The sequence below is a fragment of the Rattus norvegicus genome, chromosome 5 (assembly GCF_021556685.1).
Source record: "Rattus norvegicus strain SHRSP/BbbUtx chromosome 5, alternate assembly SHRSP_T2T, whole genome shotgun sequence".
Lineage (NCBI taxonomy): Eukaryota > Metazoa > Chordata > Mammalia > Rodentia > Muridae > Rattus > Rattus norvegicus.
The window spans coordinates 146,125,783-146,139,230 of record NC_141538.1 but is presented as its reverse complement, the minus strand read 5'-3'; positions in this window follow the sequence as shown (position 1 = coordinate 146,139,230).

Here is a 13,448-nt window from a genome sequence, read left to right as displayed (position 1 = left end):
CCACCTGGCTGTACCATTCAAAGACACCTTTGACACAGCAATTCCCCTTCCTACAAAAGCATTAGCCTGATGTGAAAAGACGTGTGTAAGCATTTATGATAGCACGGTTAATAGCAATAAAAAAGGGGAAAGTCATGGAAATAATTTCAATATAAGTCAACCAAAAATATCTTGGCAGTGTCACAAGAGACCTTCATGGCTTATGGGGTGGGTGGGTGGTATTTGTTATTCTTTTGTGTCAGGATGGGAAGAGATGTTTGGTGTGTAATGGTGAACCAGGCGGAAAAACCGACTGTAGCCAAAAGCAGTATGATCTCATCTCCTAAAAGCAAAATGAGAAAATGCCTGGGGATGCCTGTAATATGAAAACTGTCCTTGGGGTTGGATGATCCTTGCCCAGCCATGATGCTGTAGCTGCTGCTCTTGCCTTAGCCAGGAACTACTCAGAAGAACCCGCCGATCTTCAGAGTCCATAACACGAGGGCAGAGCCGTCTAGCTCCTGCTACAGTATCTTGATGCTTGCTTTGCCCTCCTGGCAGGAGTCTAATAGGCAGCAGTAAAATTCAAAGGCCCAGAGAAAGCCATTTAGAAAGCTCTTTAAAGGAGACTCCTTGAAGTTGTGCATAGGGTGAACAAGGGTGGCATTCCCATCTCATCGCTAGACCAGAGAGATTCGGCAGGTATGCCCTGAGTGCCAGAAGCTTGTCATGGAATAAAAACCTCATTGCCTCCCTTTCTTATGTCAGTCTTGCCTCAAATTGAAATCAAATCAATCCAGCCCTGTCTTGTCTCTGTCTGTTTCTTGTTAGTTGATGACTAGTGGAAATGCATGAGACAGAGGCCTACGGGAAAGTGATGAGGATGAGGAACGAATTGCTTTTGTAATGTTTACCTTGGCTGCTGGAAGCTTGGAGTAACTTTGTAATAGGAAATATTAAAAATGGATGTAAGGACTGGTGAGACAACGTGCTGAGTTCAGATCTCCAGCATGCATATGAAAGATCAGGTCAGGTGACAGAGACAGGAGAATACCGGAGTTCACTGGCCAGCCAGTCTGGCTGAATTAGTGAGTTCCAGGTTCAGTAAGAGATTTTGTCTTAAAAATATAGGGCAGAAAGTGACTAAGGAGGACAACTGACAGCAGTCTCTGGCACCTACCCTCATCTGTACAAACACACAGGTACACTCACATACGTGTGTGTATACCCAGAGACATAAACACTACACATATGTGAACATGTGTGCCCATGTGCATATTCACACAGAGAGTTGGAAAAATATCCAGTCCTGTGCTTACAATGGGGGAACCTATTTGTAGCCAAAGGTGTCTCTATTTAGAACTCTCCCCAGCTTTAGTGGAACTTTCAGGAATCTTGTGAGCAGTGTTCTGGTCATTGTCGCTATAATCTTAAGGGAGATAGTGGGACCCTGTTGCTTCATACCCTTTTCATGCCCCAGCTATGAGGTAAATGGCTTTGCTATGTCATCATGTCACCGCACAATAGGCACAAAAGCAACAGGACTAACTGACCGTGAACAGGAAGCTCTAAGACCATCAGGCAAAACAAACCTTTCTGCTTTATAAATTCATTACCCCATCCACTTATCACAGCAGTAGAAAGCTAGCCCAGCCTATCATGCCTGCAGTATAATTGCCCAGCCAGAATCCTTACATAGACTGTCTGGGAGAGCGTGTTGGTCAGGAACATGGACTCTGGAACTAAGCAATCTGGTGTTATGTTTCAGACCTTGGATAAGTTTCAAAACGTCTCTGCAGACCAGCTCAGTCTGTGCTCCAGACAACCCCCAGTGGACTCCATTTACACTAACCACAGTTAGAACGGCAGGCAACCTTGGAGTTGTGTGGTGTGGTAGCACACAGAAGCTCTACTCTTGGTCTTTCAACAATGATGGCACCTACCTCCTGGGCACTCAACACCCCAGTGCATGTGAGGTACATAAAACTGCAGCTGGTGCACAATAAATAAATAATGAGTGTTACCCATCAAAATCACGTTGTCACCATCAGGATGGTGATTGGCAGCAGCTCATCAGGGATGAACACTCGCTCCAGGGTCTACTGCGGTTTGCTAGAGAAACCTTTCCCCTTGAGAGCTGATGGCCTAACAGAAGCCACACCTGTAAGGGACAGTCTCAGGTTACACCTGAGGGGGCAGGAACTCTCCATGGTCCTGGTCTCTCTCCATCCAAATCAGCTTTGTGCTCTGCCTCTGGGTTTTGTTTGGTTGGATCAAGAAATCCCCCTTTAAAAGACGTCTCTTAGACAGAACTGTGCTGCAAGGGCACTTAATCCAAATTGAAATAAAATACCCTGCAGAGTGGAACTTACTGACCTTTAATGGATAAGACCGTCTTTCTGAGGAGACTTCCAGAAAGCTCTACCGGTTGCCTACTAACTCCAGTGAATCCTGAGAAACACAGGCTTCCTCATGGGTCTGTAAATAAGTCACCATAAGTCAGACCTTCAGACACAGAGAGGAAGCAGATACTTCAGGTGAGCAGAACCAGTACAGATGTGAAGATGGCATCAAGTATGCCCTTGTCACTGGGGTAAGCCTGACAGACTATGAATGGGAACAGCCAGGACAGCCCCACTTGCTCCCGGAATGATCTGTCCAAGGAGTGGGAGTGAGAATTGGCTTCTGTAACTGGTTAGTTTTGGAACTTAAGGGAAATGCAAAAAAAAAAAAAGTTAGGTCTCAGGCCAGACACTTCGCTAATTTTCATATCGCTGTAGATCTAGTGGGGACAGTGGAGTTAGAGCAGCAAGAGTGTTCAGTGGCATCCTGTCCGATATGAGATGCATCTCCTTGTCAGGGAACTGGTGAATTTCACAGAACCTTCTCAACTTTTATATCCCTCCTCATTTCTCCTGTGAATCCGCTCCACACAACTCTTCAAGCTCTCGGGTTCCCACATCCCCACCCATTTCCACACACTTTGCTGCTGTGGGCAGCAGCTGAGCAGTCACACCTTCCTTGTGCTTAGGAGACATCGCCATCATCCTACGTGACACCACTGTGCCTAGACTTCAAAGCTCTTCTGAGCCATTGTCCCTGATCGTCACAAGTCGGTCAAAGTTTGTTAGATTCTTTGGAACGATAGAGAACTTGGAGTCTTACTCTTTCTGTGTGAACTTGGGGGCACTAAAAGCCACTTAGTCCAACTGCCCCGAGGCTTGGAACTTGTGTTAACAATTGGCAGAGACTGAAGAAGGTACATGAGTCAATTGTGTATCAGTGTGGCCAAAGTACTGGAAATAAAACATATGGATCCTAATAGACTTCAGTTCCTCATTGGGGGGAAGGCATGGCAGAGTCCACAGTGTCAGAAGCATGTGGTAGGGACTCCTTCACCATGACAGAAGAAGAAGAAGAAGAAGAAGAAGAAGAAGAAGAAGAAGGAGGAGGAGGAGGAGGAGGAGGAGGAGGAGGAGGAGGAGGAGGAGGAGGAGGAGGAGGAGGAGGAGGAGGAGGAGGAGGAGGAGGAGGAGGAGACTGCCTCTAGTGATCTACTCTCCCAAGCCAGGATGGTCCCATCTGCTGACAGGCTCCACAGGTACCAAAAGAGCACCACAAACTAGGGACCAAGTGCACAAAATGACCCTATGGAGGACATCTTGGACTCAAATCACAGCACCATGCAACACCCCTCTTTGCAGCCCTACCAAACTCCTTTTCTGAACCACATATTTCCTGACACTGGGAATCAAATGTATTTCCTAGTTTCAAGCTTCAAGCTTTGCTCTCAAATAGGGCCCCCAGATGCTGGAAATGCGTATCACCCATCCTTTAGAGAGAATGGTTTTATCATTTCTTACAAGGAGCTGACTTGTTGGAGCAGAATGATAATCATAACGATCATGTTGCTGATAACAATTATTACTTAACCAGCATAAGCTACAGGCTCATAACTGTGTGTTTTACTCACACGGCAACATTTAGTTCAAGCGACGCTGGGGAACCAGCCAAAATCTAAAGATATAGAACATAGCAAAGGGTTTGATTGGCGTGCCCCCCACCCAACCTCCTCTTTCTATTAGGGGATTTAGTAACCTCTACCTCTAAATCCCACTTCTCTTGAGGTGAATGCTCAAAATATCCTTACGTCCCCATCTTCCTCGGCAGCTTAATTGCCCAGCAACTTATTTGAAGCCTGCAGAAAACTCAGATTCCCAAATGCCCCGTTCCCTCTCCCTCTGCCCTAGCATCTTCAGCATGGCTTCGGAATCAAACTATCAAGCCCTTGATTAGATATTGACATCCAGAAATTGATAATAGCACTAATAGTGGTTACTGTTTATTGAGCCCTGACTAACTACATCAGCTGCTTCGGAATCACAACCACCCTGAGAAACATTACAGTTCCCCTTTTTACAGGTATGCACATTGGGCAGCCAAATGGACACCAAAGGACCAAAGGACATTCAAATACTAGTTGTGCTTAAGTGTGCCTCTCTGCAAAAGCTATGCTCTTAACCGGTACTCTTAAACCATTCTATTGAACCATTGGTCTTAATGTTGTTCTCAATACAGATAGAAATGAGGAACTGGGGAAGGTGGCTCAGTTGGTAACTGAGTGCTTGTCACAGAAGCCTGAGGACCCGAGTCTGAACCTCAGAACCCATGTCAAACAACAGACATGGTGACTTACACTTGCAACCCTGTTGTAGGTAGACAGAGACACATGGGTTCCTATGGCTCTCTGGCCAGCCAGCTTCGCCTAATTTGTGAACCCCAAACTAAGAGACCTTCTTGTCTCAAAAATCAAGATGGATGTGGTGGATGGCTCCTGAGGAACAATACTTGAGGTTGACCTCCATGTGCATCTACACATACATATATAGACACACGCAGCTACGTGTGTTGACATACGTGGGACCACTCACACCTGAACACACCCCGCCCAAAACAGCAACATTAAAACCAACAGCAAAATGGTAGAGCTGGTCTGAGGGCATGGGCTTTTCTGACCCTGTAAAGATTAGCGTAAAGGGGAAGGTGGCAGTTTCCCCTAGGAAGACAGTCACGGCTTACCAGTTGCCAATGAAGAAGTGTGTCTAGTGGAGATGGAGACAGTTGAGGGGCTGGTGAACTTGGGACACACACACACACACACACACACACACACACACACACACTACAGAGTCTCAGTATGTAGCCCTGATGGCCTGAAACTTTCTATGTAGACGAGACTGGCCTGAAACTCATAGAGATCTGCTTGCTTCTGTCTCCCAAGAGCTGGAATCAAAAATGTATACCACTATGCCTAGCTCTTCCTTGGAAACTTGGAAGTTAGGTAAAACTGTGTTACAACTTCTTTTAGGCTGTAAGAAGACATTCTTGTTGCTTTGGAGAAAATGCACTCAAAATTGCTTGACTGACTGTCCAGTTCTCTCTCTCCTGCCGTGGCAGACCATGCAGTCTGGTAAGAGAGTCTTCCAGGAAATCTAGCCATCTCTCCCAAAGCACTGATTAGAGGAAATTGCCATGAGAGACAATGAATTTGCAGAAGACTTTGATGAACATGGAAAAATTATTGTGCTAAGCCATTTATATCAGGGGAGGGATATGTGTCCTTGAAACATAACTTGGTCTTTCTCATCCAGTGGCCCAATGTGCCTCCTATGCTCACCTGATCCAATGAGCAAGGAAGAAGCAAATTACTGACTGTGGGATGAGCTGAAGAGATAAGACAAAGTCAGGTTCTAAGAATAGACACCAAGGGATCTCAGGTGTCTCTCACACAATCAGGGGTGAATGTTAAGAGTAGGTAGCGTGATTACCAATCAGGCCAAAGCTGGATGCAGATCACAAAGGAAGGGGCCTGGTTTGGGATGCAAGCTCCAGACCTGATGGGCTTGAACTAGCAGGTGCGATGGTTGTTGTAATTGGCTTCCCCAATTGGTCCTCACATTGATTCTCAGTTGAGGCAGCTGCTATTTCAGGTGGCCAGCCCAAGCCATCACTTTATCATACAGAGGCTTTGTCAAACGTCTAAGCACCCAGAAGACACAAGAAGACCATCATGGTTCTAGTAAGTCCTCAGAGCCCTTCTCAGAGAGTCTCACATCTCCCCAAGCAGACTGCACCTCTGCCTTTTGCATTTCTCACAGCGTGCTGGCTATAGTTTCATTTTATCAGTTACCTTGTTTCCTCAGCCTGCCTCCTCTGTCTAAAAAGAGCTGGCGAGAAAGGCAACAAGTTCGCATGCAGATTGAGAACTTCCCTCCATGCTTTCTCTCTCAGATGTGGTGTCTATTCAGTTGTGTGGATCTGAAAAGACATCATAAGCCTTGCTTGGATTTTTTCTGATTCCTAACCCCATGGTGCCTTCCTTTTGATTTTAAGGTTGACATAGACATTCACACAGCACAGATTGCTTATCTATGGAATTTTGATTTGTGTATATGAGCTCAATTCACATATACCTCCAGATAGGCAAACACCGTGTCCTTTTGTGTTCATTCTGGATATAGCTTTATCTTACCATGGGGTCTGATCCATGGTAGTTGCTTAACCGGAGTAATTAATAGATGCATATGGATGGATGAATGGATGGATGGATGGATGGATGGATGGATGGATGGATGAATGGATGGTTGGATGGGTGGACAGATGGACAGACGGATAGAATTCTTATCTGTGAATTCAAGATAGACTCTGTCCACTTCTTTTCATTTTAACCTGTCTTCTGGGACTTTCTTTACCACCCATGTTCTTAGCCAAGTCTTCAAAGGAGGTCATCAAACTGTAATCCCCTCTGTCCCCTACCTGCCGACCTTCTGGCTTCTGAAGAAAGCCCTTCATTTGAAACTTCTTCAGCTTTGCAGAAGACAGGAGCAGAGAGGAACGGGGCCTTCATTTAGCTGATTGAACCAACAAAAGAGAAGTTTGAGACAGAAAATGAATATAGATCCAGCTCCAGCAATTAGAGGGGAAATCAATACAAGATCATCAACAGCCTGAGCCCCGTGTAAGTCAGCGTCTCTGGGGAAGGGTTGCCAGAACCGTGCTCATTTCATTTCTGTTTTCCTAACATAATCCCTAACAAGTGAAGAGGGGTAGGTGGGGTGTGTAGGGAGATGGGGAGTATGAAGGAGGGGCTTGTATGGGACAGGATGGATAGAGAAAGGAAACAGAGTCCCTACCCCTTATACCACTGCACCTAGTGGATAGTGGGTGAGTCCACAGAGAGAAAAGTCTGCTCCTTACATAGCACCGGGTCTATATGGTCATGGTTCTGGGATTTGCTGCAGGACCTGTGCGTGCTATGTGTTATATTACTGTTTTTATTTTGTAATCACACACCCAACAGAAACAGTGCCAATTGGGGAGGGGTTTAATTACTTTTGTATTACTGTGAAAAAAAAGTACCACTACCACCACCACCACAACAACAGCAACCGAAAAAACCTTAATGAAGAGTTTCTTATGGTTTCAGAGGGCTAGATGCCCATAGAGGCAGACAATGCATGGCAGCTGATGAAGAAAGCTTAGACAGCACACCTTAGCTGCACACAGAAGCAGAGAGCTGGCCCAGGAAGCAGGGCAAGGGTATGAATCTTCAATGCCCACTCCCACAGATGCATGTCCTTCTGAAAGACTCCACCTTCCAAAGGTTCCATACCCTCCCCAAACAGCACCACTAACTTGGGGCAAAGTGTTCAAATATGTGGAAGCCTATGGGGGAATATTTCTCATTCAGACTACAACGAGGAGAAATGGGCTCACAGTTTTAGGGACACAGTCCATCCTGGAAGGCTTGGCATCATGGAGTCATGGCTCTGTCCATGGTGGCAGACACGTGCAGTTGGTGCTTCTTACATCATGGCGGATCAGGAAGCAGGGACTCAGGCTGGAGCCAGAAGAGGACATTGCCTTTAAGAACCTCACAGTGACTAACTTCTAGTTAGCCACAGTTCCAAAATGCCCACAACCTTCCATTTGGGGAACCATGTATTCCAAATGCATGAGCTTGTAGAGGACATTTCATAGTTAAACTATACTGTGCATGATTATTGGACAGTCTGCTGAGCTATAATGTATGCATCTGTAAAATGGGCATCTGGTTTGTGAGGAGGGAATGAAACACCTCCTACAAGCCCAGATAGCAAGGCCTCTGCTTCCTTACCACAGGCTACACAGGAACCACTGGTTTCTGCAATGTTCCCTTTCTTTGTATTTTTGCTACTCGAGGGTTTTTTCCCCCCACTTTCCCCACTTCCCCTCGTGTCAAGGCTTTCGGCTGTGCCAGATCACATCTGTCTTTGGTACTTTGGTAATAAAATATGGAGGGTGAAAACAAGGATACTCACCAAGACCTGTCTCCCCTCTTACCAGATGTGTGTCATCTTGGCCATATTCCTGTCTCCTCGGGCCTTCGTTTCTTCAGGAGCAAAATGAGGAAGGCAAACCTCGCCTCACAGGACTTAAAGACAGAGTGTGAAAAACATGTGTCTGCCTGGATGCTGGACAGTGCCTGACACACAGTGAGATCAGTCAGTGCTATGCACAGTAAAGGTAATGGAGCCCACCCTAGTAAAACGCACTCCAGCATACACAGGGTTTCCATGCTCATGGATGAATGCTTAATTTTTGTTTAGTGACCTTGGAGGCCAGGGACAAATTGTAGCCTGCCATTTTCTACTACGCATTGGTTAATCATTCTCTCCAGAACCAGAACTGTAGATCCATGGAGGCCCCACATATATTTTATAACAGGATACCCCAAATGCTGCTGAACATTGACATACAGCTTTAGTCCAGTGTGCAGGTGCTACTATACTAGGCCTTGATTTTGGGCAGAGACCCTGCTGGATCCCGAGAGAGGGTCCAGCAGTCCAGGTGGCCTCCACGGACCCTGAACCTTGTTTCAGGATTAGGTTGAAATGCAAAAACGTGGATTTCCAGACACAGGGAGGAGACAGAAAGATGTGTCTTGGTTATTTCAGCTTGAGAATGCACATATGGGCCTGGGGACACAGACAGCAACTAAGAGCACAAGGAAACAAAGTCATTGTGGAGAGAGGTATGATGAGTGTCTCAGGATGTGTGGCCAGGCCCGAGCCAGTCAAACCGTAGAAACTCAGGACTGAAGACTGGAGGGAGGTCAGGGTCTTAACCAGAAGCCTACACATAGAGTACAGTGTGGACCCTAGGATGGGCCTTGGCGGCCTTCAACACAGGAGCAGCACAGCTCCTTCCTTCAGTAGAGAACCAGGCATCTCTGACCTTGACTGGGCAACTGTCTATGGGTTCTGGATTCGGGTATGGCCGAGAGCAAAACAGGAGGTTTAATTTTGCCGTCAGAAAAGGGAGTTGGCATGCAGGACATGGCTTGCAGACCCACCTTCTCCAAAAGTTCTGGAACTGACAGTGCTCTTGATCCAGACACAGCTGGGAAGGGCATGCAGGCAGCTCCACAAGTTAACTTACAGAATAGAGTTGGCCTCAGATGCAATGGTGAGATGAACCGGTGGCCAGAGAACAGCAGAGCTGGCGTGCGGAGCTGCCAAACGAGTTATCTTGTGATCTTTAGCCTGTACTGTTCTATCTGGAGGAACCATGGGAAAGCACGCGATGTGACCTTGTCTGAGGGGTCCTACTGCCGAGCCCTCTGTGCCTGGCAAGGGATACAGCTTCGGCACATGACACAGTCCTGCGGGTCATCACAGCTTTCAACATATGGCTATGGAGAGAGTGGAGAAGATCAGAAAGAGGAGTGGACAGAATTAGCAGTTGGGCCTGGCATGCATGAGTTTGCACTTGTGACCCAATTTCTACAGGCCTCAGTTGTTGAGTCTGTAAAGTAGAGAATCCTTCCCATTTTAACAAGGATCCCAGCTTGAGCTTAAATAAAATTCAGATAGATTTGGAGTGGACTGCTCAGAAACAGTTGATGTTTGATCAGTTCATTTCTCCACCCACCCACCCATTCATCCATCCACCCATCCACCCATCCACCCATTCACCCATCCACCCATCCACCTACCCATCCACCCATCCACCCACCCACCTACCCACCCATCCACCCACCCACCTACCCATCCATCCATCCATCCACCCATCCACCCACCCCCTACCCATCCATCCATCCATCCATCCATCCATCCATCCATCCATTCATCCATCCATCCATCCACCCATCCACCCACCCACCTACCCATCCATCCATCCATCCATTCATCCACCCATCCACCCATTCACCCATCCACCCACCCCCCTACCCATCCATCCATCCATCCATCCACCCATCCACCTACCCATCCATCCATCCACCCATCCACCCACCCACCTACCCATCCATCCATCCATCCATTCATCCATCCATCCACCCATTCACCCATCCACCCACCCCCCTACCCATCCATCCATCCATCCATCCATCCATTCATCCATCCATCCACCCATCCACCTATCCATCCATCCATCCATCCATCCACCCATCCACCTACCCATCCATCCATCCATCCATCCACCCATCCACCCATCCACCTACCCATCCATCCATCCATCCATCCATCCATTCATCCATCCATCCACCCATCCACCCATCCACCTACCCATCCATCCATCCATCCACCCATCCACCTACCCATCCATCCATCCATCCATCCACCCATCCACCCATCCACCTACCCATCCATCCATCCATCCATCCATCCATCCACCCATCCACCTACCCATCCATCCATCCATCCATCCATCCACCCATCCACCCATCCACCTACCCATCCATCCATCCATCCATCCATCCACCCATCCACCCATCCACCTATCCATCCATCCATCCATCCACCCATCCACCCATCCACCTACCCATCCATCCATCCATCCATCCATCCACCCATCCACCCATCCACCTACCCATCCATCCATCCATCCATCCATCCATCCACCCATCCACCCATCCACCTATCCATCCATCCATCCATCCATCCATCCATCCATCCATCCATCCATCCATCCTTTATGCAACCTTTATGCGTCCATTCATTCACTCACCCATTGTTCCTTCATCTTTTCCACCCACCCTCCCATCTAGCCACATACTCTCCCATTTACCCACCCGTCTTTATTCCATCCATTCATGCACCTGCCCATCCTCTATACCCATCTGCACATCCACCTATGTAATCCATGTATCTACTTGCTTCGCAGCAGCATTACCCTCCATCCCAGCTAAATCAAAACAGTCTGTGCTAGGAGCACTTAGGAGTTTCATGCAGCTGAGTCTGGGGGTCAAGTTTAACATAAAACGTCTTCCTACAGTGAACACAGCTATCTCTACTTTGCGATGAAGAGACACTCTCTGGAGAGAGAATTGGACGAAAGCCAGAGGGAAGGACAGGCTGGAGGGAGAAAACAAGGAGGAAGCTAGCCTCCTTGGGGCCACAGCCTCTGCTTAGAATCAGGTTGCCTTGGTGACAAGAGCTCTTCTCCTGCAGTGAACTTTGTGTGAGAAAGGAGCCAGAGAAGGCAGGATTACTAATTATGCTGCTCACTTATACCCTTGTCCACCTCATTTTCTGTCCTGGGCTGGTCATTGAGGTGCTTGGCACTCATTTTGCCTACAATAACAGATGGCCTCATACCAGCCACCATGTCGCCCTGGGCACTTTCCATGGTTCTCAGGTGAGCTTTTAGTCCTCTGCTCTCAAACAAGACAGATCCGAGCCTGGCTGACCTTGATGCTGGGAGTCCAGTCCTGCTGCTTAATACTGACAAGACCGTTGTTAGTACCTGTTCTACTGAACCCAATTATTTTGTTCTTGACATTTTATTTTCTAAATATAAAGGTAATTCCTGATTAATTCAGAAAATTTGGGAAGCACACAGAAAAAACACAAAGGAAATAAAAAAATCACTAATTTGGTGCCAAGTAGATAAAATTAGCATTTGGAAAATGCATGTTCATAGACATACATACACATACACACATACTTATTCACGCATACATAAACTAAGTACAAACTTATATACACACATACATAAATATGCACATACATAGGTACATAAATACATATATATACACACATACATAAACACACACATAAACCTATATAGATATACACACATAAATAAATTCACAAATATATAAACACATACATGAACACACACATAAACCCATAAATATTTACACACATACACAAATACAGACATACACAGGCACATTCATACATACATACATACATACATACATACATAAATGGAAACATGCATGCATATATTTACACACACAAATACACACATATTTCACACCTATAATGCATGCATAAACACATGCATACATATATACCACATGCATACACATCATATTCACACATATATATGCATAAATTCAGACACATACACACATGCATATACTCACATATATACACACATAAGTAAATACATACACATCATGGTGTTTGTCTTTCTCATATTTCATTTAGCCCGATATCGTGTTAGTAAATATTCTTCAGTAGCTTCATGTTAATAGTTCCTGCCATCTCACATTGTGGATTTTCTATACTTTGTTTTTATCAGTTGCGCATGGTTGCATATGCAGATTATTTCTAGGTCTCATTATTATAAATAATGCTTTATTGAATGTCTTCATGCACAAATGGCTCGCGTATATATTGGCTTTGATCATTACAATAAGTTCTTAGAAGGGAAATGGCTGAGTCAAGTATATGGATGTACATTCTAAAGGCCTTTGATAGATATGGCCAATTGCCCTCTGGAAAGGTTGCGCCAATTCACGCTCCTTCCAGCAGATCGCAGGAAGCCCAATTCCCCACACTCATTGCTGATTTAATTTACAAAGCTTCTGTTTCCCAGTGGGGCCAAATCTTTCCTCATAAGTTTATTGTCTATTTGTAATTTTTCTTTAGTGAATTGCTTATTTATGTCAATTGCCCATTTTTATGGGCTTGGTTATCTTTCCCTTTTTGACTTCTGAGAGTTCTTCATATGCATCAACCTTTAATCTATAATATATGCTTATTATATTTTCCCCAGCGTGCCGTTTGCTTTTTAATTTTGCGTATGGTGTTTTTTGACCCACTGAAGGTTTTGTTCTTAAGTAATCAAATTCATCAATCTTTTCCTTTATTGGAAAGGCTTAGAAAGGCTCACAAACTTAAGAGTGTTTAAAAGGGCTCAAATAACCCTAGTTTATATAAACATCCTTTTGGACTGGTCTTCAGATCTTTTTAAAAAGTAGTCTTTGAAACTTTCATACATACAAACAACAATGTGTCTTGGTCATATCCACCTCCCTCCCCCACAATTCCTCCCTCCCCCACAATCTTGCCCCCCCCATTCCTCCCTCCCCAAGACATCTCCCTCCCAACTTCATGTTCTCTCTCTGTTTCTCTTCTCCTTCTTTCTCCCTTCACTTTCTCTCCCCTCCTCTCTCTTTTAAATAACCCGTTGAG